Source organism: Fukomys damarensis, unplaced genomic scaffold (genome assembly GCF_012274545.1).
Source record: "Fukomys damarensis isolate Sample0158 unplaced genomic scaffold, DMR_v1.0_HiC HiC_scaffold_23, whole genome shotgun sequence".
Classification (NCBI taxonomy): domain Eukaryota; kingdom Metazoa; phylum Chordata; class Mammalia; order Rodentia; family Bathyergidae; genus Fukomys; species Fukomys damarensis.
Genome location: NW_022900935.1, coordinates 24,132,796 through 24,141,824, shown reverse-complemented (window position 1 = coordinate 24,141,824; position 9,029 = coordinate 24,132,796). Strand labels below are relative to the sequence as shown.

The 9,029-nt window shown below is 46.4% G+C and overlaps 1 protein-coding gene and 1 pseudogene across 8 annotated transcripts in view; both read left to right on the top strand.

The window, feature by feature from the left end:
• Positions 1-9,029, top strand: part of Eri3 (ERI1 exoribonuclease family member 3) — a 127,635-nt gene that overhangs the window by 42,859 nt on the left and 75,747 nt on the right. The window lies entirely within an intron of this gene.
• LOC117287404 lies at positions 268-363 on the top strand (annotated as a pseudogene).

The window sequence follows — 9,029 nt, the reverse complement described above, 5'->3', positions numbered from 1 at the left end:
TTTTTTTTTTTTTTTTTTTTTTTTTTTTTTTTTTTTTTTTTTTTTTTTTTTTTTTTACCGGGGATCGAATTCAGGCCCTTGTGCTTGTGAGCAGGCAAAGGAACCACTGAGCTAAATCCCCGGCCCAGTTTAATGTGTTTTAATAGCAAATTTAAAGGAACAGCACAGGAGATAAATAGTAAAAACATGTATAACTACTCAAATAGAAAAGCACAATGAGTGGATACAGATACTTTAGTTGCTGTCAGTAAGAAATGTACTTGTTTTATGCTTGATACAGCAGCACATATACAAAATTGGAATGATACAGAAACTAGCATAGCCTCTGAACAAGGATGACACCAAAATCCCTGTTCATTTTTTAAAGAAAATCATCAGGCCTTTCTCTGTGTGTGTGTGTATTGGTGTTACTGGGGATTGAACCTAGAACCTTCACATTGAGCTGCATTCCTAACTTTTATTTTTTTTGGTAAGTAGCTTCTTTTTCTTTCTCTCTCTTTAAAAAAATTGGTTGATTAATAGGTTTCATTTTGGCAGATTTGTACATGCATAAAATGTGTTTTGATCATTTTTACCCCAATCCCTATCACTCCCTTTGCCCTGCCCTCCCCTTAGTTTAACATTTTTTTTTGGGTTTCAGTGTATATAATACATTTTGCTCATATTCATTCCTCCTACTACCTGCCCTTATGTCCCTCCCCTTATTTTTATTTTAAAGCTAAAGAAATTACAGCACAGATAGGTTAAGTAACTTATCTGAGGACACACAGAGACAGAATTGAAACCTAAGCAACCTGGCTTCAGATTCTTGCCTTTAATTTTTATGTTGTGCTACCCTTTTATCTGGCATGCGAGACCCTGGTGACCCAGTTGAAAGCCTGGTAGTGGGATGGCAATGGGCTGCTTCTAGGGAGCTGCCCAAGTCTCTAGCCTCCTCTTTTCTCCTTTGTCTCCAATACTTTTTCTACTTTGTCTCCTGCACCTCTTGTCTTTGGTGCGGATGACAGACTGGTTCCTTTGCAGGGCTGACACTTCTGCATCTTGTCTGTCCTCATGGATACCTGGCTTCAGACAACCCTCAGGGAACTAAAGGAGGGTGGAGGTGGTGGGGGCAGTGTTTGCTGAGGATTGATAGAATCGATACCTCTGTGTTCTTTGTCACTGAAGGCAGCAGCAAGCAGAGTGTGTGTGTGTGTGTGTGTGTGTGTGTGTGTGTGTGTGTGTGTGTACGCTTTTGAACATAAGTGGGTGTTGGGGGGTGGGGTGTTTTGCCTCAGGAGTGTTATTTCCTACCGAATCAGGCATTATCTTCTCACCAAAGTCCTTTTTATGCCTTTTGGACACTGAGGTGAAGCATGTTGTTGGACCCTGACTTTGTGGGGGAGTTGGAAGGAAGAACGAGCCCCAGAACACAGAAGCACACATGCACCTCATCTGCTGTGCCCTTTGTTATGGACACTAACACACCCCCTCTAGGTTTGCTCTGGAGGGCCTCTGTCCTCCTGATGACACATAGGCTGGTACTGGAAACAAGTATGAGTTGGGGAGTCCATGGCAAAAGTGAGGAGGAGAAGGCTGTTGTTCTTGAAGGTGTCCTGGGTAGCTTTGTGTCTTTGGAGCAGGGAGAGGTCTTATGTGAGGCTTTGCAGTCCTGGGGGAGCTGCTTAGGATGGGGCAGGATTAATTCTGACACCCAGAATTCTGAGGCTTTCAGGGCCCAGGCAGAAGGTGCTTTGGCAGAGATCTGGCTCTTCTAGGTAGCCTCACTCAAACTCCCTTTTTCCCCCATTATTCTGCCTTTGGCGTGTCTATCTTCTAGGTGCCCACATCTCAGAGTCTTGTGCTGTAACTGTGAATGACACACACATATATGTATATATGAAAACTTCCCTGTTTGTGGGGCTGGAGACCATTTGGCTGGGCCTCCTGAGCATGGAGTTGAGCTGCCCATGAGATGGGGAGGTGGTTTCAGAGGGCATTGTCCATCTTTGGGCTGTGCCTGCTCTGGTTTAAAGGACTAGTCCAGCCCGTGGACCCTGCACTGGGCCCATGACAGATGCTGGTGACTTGAGGCACTGTTCTGCATCTCTGAAAAATGATGTAGTTGAGATGATGGGCTGCATTGTAGAATCCAAGTATATATGAAATGAAATGAAGTCATAATGAACACAAAGCTTACATCATTTGTTGCTTCTAATCACTGGTTTTAGTAGGGGCTGTGTCTCAATTTTATAGATGAAACAAACAAAACAAAATGAAAGCGCCCTCAGGCTCAGAAAGGTAAGGACTCATAGCTAAATAGAATTGAATTCTAAGACCACATAGTTTCCAAAAAGGGATGGTTATGGCAGGTTTTCGTGGCTGGCTGTTTTGGATGAGGAAGGCCAGGGAGGTTCTGGAGAGTGGCCTGTAGGAGAAAGCAGCTGTCAGGTGATAGGATGGGGGAGGAGGGCTCTGTGACTGCCTTTCAGAAGCAGGACTCCACATAACTGCTGGGAAGGCTCTTAATTAAATGTGTAACAAAATAAAAACAGCCAGAGAGGAAACCTAAGTAGTGTAGCGTGACAGCGCACAGCTTATCGGTGTTCCTGGAACCTCTCGTCAGGGGCTCATCAGTGACTCTCGGCAGAGCCATCACCTTTTTGTGCGCCTGGTAAAGGCTGCTGATGAGTCTGACAAGGGCGGTGTTAAATTGGTACTCACAAGTTGTTAGTCTGTGGCTTACTTCTTATTTTGACATCCTTTTCCAGGTTTTACTAAGTGAAGCATTCAGCAAATATTTTCATTTCACACTGTAGTTTCTAGAAGCCATGGCTCCTTCTCCTCGCTATTCTTACTCCCCTCCCCTCCCCCACTCTACCAGCAGGTTCACATCACTTTTGTTGAAAAGGCTTGATTAATGTAGCCCCGAGAAATGGGAACTGAAGTGGCAGCAGAAATACCACCAGAAAAAAGAAATCTGCTCCCATCCTGACAATATCATTTTGTGTCCATCTTTTGTCAGATCCTGATGAGTTGATACTGTGTGATTATAGGGCTTTGATGCTATAGCTACAGATCCTGCTAAGGTGGGTTTTAATTTAGTGAGTTCAGATTTAATTTTTCACTTTAAACATTTTAAAGAAACAATGCTTGATTTGGGCTTGACCTTTGCTCAGTTTACCTGTCTTTCCTACCTGGCCTGCCTCTCCTTCACCTTACCTGGTATTTCCTGAAGCTCCTTTTGGGGTTTAGTGTTGTTTCTCTGCTTACTCATCTTGGCATGGTAGGACAGTGGAGCTAGTGGAGAGTGACAAAAGCCCAACTTAGGTGCTCTTCCCACTTGAAGAATTTTGGTTTTAGTCAGTAGCTTAAAGATCCCCCGCTGAATAGCACAGCTTGGCTGAAAAGTTAGGGTAGAAGCTTTGTGGGTAGACTGTGGGTCTAAGAGGAGGGGAAATCAGTGAGAGGGTAAGACTGGATGGAAAGAGAGAGTTGGGATAGTCAGATACCTTAGTTACTCTGGTGAAGGATGCTGTACTCTAGGCCAGGGCCTGGTCAGAGTTGGTTCAGAGATTCTCATCTTGGACCCACTTTAGCCTTATTTTGGAACAGGATATTTCCTTCCCATGTGTAAGTGCTGGCCTGGCATTGGGCTTTAGTTCCTTCCTTGCCTTTCTGATGGGGTGAGCCCATAACACCCCTCCACTTATGCTGTGTGACCTTTAGATTTTAGAAGGTCTAGAAGCTGGGTGTGGTGGCACATGCCTGCAATCCCAGCACTCAGGAGGCTGAGGCAGAAGTATTGCTGTGAGTTTGAGGCCAGCCTGGGCTAGCTACATAGTGAGTTTAAGGCCAGCCTGAACCACACCGTGAGACCCTGTCTTAAGAAAAAAACAAAACCACCAGAAGGTCTGGTAATAGAATTGAACTTGCCCAGAGTACACTACTTGCTGCTGGCATGAGGGGTGGGGGTGGGGGTGCCCGTAGTTAAGTGGCCTAGACCGTCGAAGAGCAGGACTTCTGGTAATCTAGAATGAAGAGGTGCAGTGATAAAACCACATGCCTGGAGAGCACTGTGGGATGGGGCAGTCCTGGGGGTGGTGGGAGACGGCTGAAAGGATGGACTAATGAAATGCTGGCTGAAGGTTAGGCTGGGTCCTTTTGTCATCGTTCAACAGAGTTGACCACTTCATCTTGAAATATTCCCTATCTTTGTGTTTTCTGGTTATCTGGCTTCTCCTTTTTAGTCACATTTGCAGCTACCTTATCTCTTACTTTTAAGTGTTAGTGTTTCTAAAATATTGTTGTTGCTTTCATCTCTGTCCTAGCTCTCTTTTTCCCTTTATTCAACACACTTGTGGTTCCAGAGTAGTCTCATCTTTTTCTATAGCTTTAGCTGTCCTCTGTCTGCTCAGGTCTTCTAATCTTTTTCTCCAAGTGAGAAATGAGAACTGACAAGGCAGCAGAGATCCTATTGGAGAGATCGGCTCCAGCTGCCACGTGAACTCCAAGCCTGCATATCCAGCTGCCTTTCCTACATCCTCACCTGGACGGCCACAAGCCCCTTGCAGCTGTCACCTTTCTCCCCGTGGCTTTTCATTCCTCCAGCTTTCCTTCCAATGATGACTGACATTGGGCTACTCTGCTGTCCTGTCAGAAAACTGAGAATCATATCTTCTGTAGCCACAGCCATTACGTTCCCAAATCCTGTTGATTGCATCTGCCAGAGGTTTCTTGAATTTATTCCCTTCTCTCCATCTCCACAGCCACTGCCTTGGTTAAGATGATCATATTTTTCTTGGATCACTACAGAAACCTTTGACCTAGTGTCTCTGAGTCCAACCTCACTGCTCTATTCCCTTCTCCCAGTTGTAGCTGGTTATATCACACCTCTGCTTAACCCCTGGCCAGACTCACCTTCAAGGTCACATCCACACTGTTGAGACTTTGAAGGCTCTCACTTACTTCTCTAGCCTCATCCCTTAGTACTTTCTATGCACCACTCCACACCCTTTGAGATGCTCCAGCTGGCCACTTCCTAACACCCCAACACCCATTCAGATCCCTTCCTTTATTCACCTGGAGCCCATGTTCTTTTTTCATGAGTAAAATTGTATTGTGGCTACCTCTACTTGTGTCTCTCTCACCAAATTGTGAGCACTGTTGTAATTCTAGGGCATGCTTAATGTGTAGTAGTTGCTTACTTATTTATTTTGGTTCTAGGAATATATACCTAGGGCCTCAGGTGAATATTCTACCAGTGAGCTAAATCCCCAGCCCCAGTATTTGCTGAATAAAGGGCAGCTAAGTCATGAAACGGTCTTGTGGAATCCCTGTTCAGAAGAATGACAGAGACTTGATAGTAGCTAGATATTAGTATAAAGGGCAAATGGGACAGAAGGGGAAACCTTGGGCCTTGCTGGCTCAACTTGAATGTGAGGAGTTAGAGAACTAAGCTCCTAATGTAAGGAAGCCCCTCGATTTTTTTCACTGCTGGTGCTGCTGAAGGTGGGGTGGGTGTGATGGCCCACAGGCGTGGACCAGGAGGGAGGAGCATGGTCCTGGGCTCAATGTGAAGTTATTTCTCTGAGAGATTTGTCTCTAGGACTGGAGGCTGGCACTCCTGTAGAAGTTAATGTTGGAAAACGATAGTGTTTATTGAGCACTCAAGACATATCAGAAGCGTTGTTGTGCTCTTTACACGTACTATGTTATGTAGCCCTCCTTTTTCTAATACTGATTTTAACAAATTAAGAAAATGAGATCCCAAAGGGTAAATAATTTATCAAGGTAAATCATTGCAGTCTGTTTGTGGCAAGGCAGGGATTTGAACGTAGATGTTCTAACTGTAGAACCATAGTGCTCTTTGGCCTTCTTTGTTCTTCATGGTCCAGGGCTTTGTGATCTGATAGGAATGCCCTTTACCTCTCTTTGCTTGCATTTGCACTAAGTTTGGAGTGCTCTCTGATACTGTAGGTTGTTAGTTTCTGGCCTTGTATTCCAGCTCTGGACTTCAGTGTTCATTTTGGGATGGGGCAGGATTGGCCAGGAGATGTAGTGGGGGATGATTTGGGAGCCTCTTTGCTGAGCTGCATATTATCAAATTCTCAGATCTGTGTTAAGGAAACAACAGCCAGCATCACTTTGGACACCTTTAACCTGTATTTATATTTGAAAGCACATGGGCATCTCATCATGCCACTATGAGAGCCATGCCCCTTGCCTGTGATAGTGCCAGTTGGTCCCAGCACAGAGCTGCATCACCTTTGATTAGTGGCCTGCAGGGGAAGGGGCTGGAGTAAGAACTCCCTGCCAGTCCTGACTTGTCTCATTTCCCCTTACTTTTATCTGTCACTGCAAGTGCTTGGGCTCCCCTCCTGAACTAATTAAGTTTGCGTGTGTTTAGACACATTGCCAAATAGGGCTTAGCAAAGCGGAACTGAGCTAACATCTCTTTCTGAGTAGGGAAGGAAGGGTATATGAACGTTCCTCCAAAGGGGCCAGAGAGAAGCATGGATGACATTTCAGTGAGTGTGTAAGCAATAGACACCTATCCTGGTCTCCTGCCTGCAAAGCAACTTTCTGATTGGCTGACGGGCTGGCGCGGGCCCACCCTCTAGTGCTCTCAGTGAATTGGGAATTCTAAGGGGGCAGGTGCTGAAGTATTTTTTTCTTCCATGTACACGCAAAATGGAAAGTCAGATTTGGTGGAGTCTGCATAAGGAGTGGGTAGAGGTGTGTACTGTCTGTTGCCAGCCTGATCCATAGTACTTCTAGATAGACCTGCAACTACCTGAGGGGCAAGTAGAGTGCAGGGTAGCCTTCTTTCTATGTCTGTACAAAATATATTGGAAACTGGGACAACTGAAGGCCCGTGTTTTCCTTTTTTGTTGGAAAGACCCCGTTCCCTTGCTCAGTCTCCTGTGATTCTTGTGAGATGGAGCCAGGGAGAGGTGGAGGGAAGAATAGTGTTGCCCAGAATCTCCTCACCCTGGAGGTGGGATTTGGCTCAACAGATCCCATAGTGAGGTAGTGCTGAGGGCATGTTTTTTATGATAGGCTGATGCCTGCCTTTTCCCTTGTGCAGACTGGCTTGAGGTCTGAGATGCCCTGTGGCAGAACATACTTGGGTTCTATCCATCAGCAGTTACAGGGGCAAACCATGTTGAACCCTTTCTCGGAGGTAGAAAGTGGGGGTGTTGCTTGCCACAGAAGGCAGAGGAGCCAGCTGAAGGCCATGGTTGGGGCCTCAGTCCTTTAGATAGGAGGCCACTGGGTCAGATCAGAGTCAGCCCAGGCTCTCAGTGCACACATAGTATGGGGGCTGGCAGGGGAGAATGTTGTAGAGGTTGTATAGGAATTCTAGGCCTTAGAGTTGTAGTCTAAGCTCAGAGAGAATGGGAACCAGACCTTTTGCCCTCCCTTCAGTTTCCCTAGAGCCCTCTCGTCAGCAGAGGTGCATTGGGTTAGCCCCAAGAAGGCAGCTTGAGTTGATGGGGTCATGTTTCAGCTGCAGATAATCCTAGTCACTCGATATAAATCTCTCCCTGCTGCCTCTTCCTCCCTCCCATCCCCAACCCACAGACAGGGAAATGAATCCTGGCCCTCACCCTGAATACATCATGGCAAGCTTGCCTCTAATGAGAGAGGGCCATTCATTGTGGGGTGAAGCTCCCTGCAGAGCCTGGGATGCCATTAATTAAAGAAGAGCCACCTGAAGCCAGTCGTGCGGTGCAGCCTGCCACGCTCAGATGGAGTGGTAGTGGGATAGCCTCGTTAGCCTGACAGCTCCTTGGGCTGAGAGTTCTTGGGCTTGGAGGAGTGAAAGGTGCCCCCACCCCCTGCCTGAGAGCACAGATGCCCCTGGGGCCTGCCTGCTCACAAACATCTGAAAGCCCCTCCTGCAGGTCTTGGGGCCTAGAACTGGTAGTAAAGGGGCTCCTGATTGTAGGTTTGGCTAGAGATTTTGAATTTCCTATATGTAGGCCCTAGGAAAGAAACAGGCTTCCATGAAGCCTGAGCAGGCCACTGGTTCCCAGCCTTTGCTCCTTCAATTCTAGAGTCAACAGGCCTCTCAATCTGCAGTTTCGCCTCAGAGCTTTTGCTTGGGATCATTGATCTATCTGGAAGGACTTTGTGCTTGGAGGGACACTGGAGGCAAAGCTTTGTTGTCTGGTCAACAGGCTTGGCTTCTCCTTGGCCGCAGAGCTTCTAGTATTCCACTTTCTGGGCACTTCTAGGCTGAAGGCTGGCATCTCCTCACCCTTGGGAAGGTGTAGAGGGCTTAAATCATTGTAGTTATAGGAACCCTGGAAGGAAGTTTTACGCCACTATCGCACTGATAAAAGATAAAGGTGTTTGCTTAATGACTGATCAGGTGTTGAGATGCTTAAGGTGGTGATCACCTCATCCTTTGTCCTAATACAGAACTGGTGACTAAATGGTTCTTTACTGCTTAATTAGTTCAGAATCAAGTGTTGGTCCCTAGATTTTGGCCCCCAGGATTTGATAGATAATAGCTTCCTTTGATCATCTGTGAGGGTCTTACCATCTCTTCCTTGCTGGCAGGAGAGGCTAGATATGTTGAGATTTTTGCCTTAGCCTAGAGTTGGTCTTGCTCAGCTAGTGCCTGTCTGGCTTGTCAGGAAGAGAAGTTGGATCCTGTGTCTCTGGTTCTTCAGGGCAGTCCCTGAAAATCTGGTTCTGTGCTTCATGGCAGAATCTGACAGACAGGCTGCTTCAGAGAGTCTCAGAACCAGCTGGGGTAGACTGTGTGATCCATGTGTACCTCCCGAGAGCTCCCCTGGCATGGAGTAGAGCTTCCATGCAGCCTCCCAGGAGTCCACCACCACTTCAGCTTAGAACTTGGGCTGAACTTCCTAGTACTTGGAACATTTTTAATTTTCTCAGATCTTGGCCATTTGCTTGGGCCTGTCTGTCTTCTGTCAGAGTGTGAAGCTGGAGGGGCTTGTCTCCTGATCTCCAAAAAGAAATGGTGCGTCTGGAAAATATTTTCCTTTGTGTGAGATATTTTTTTGTCAGGTTTT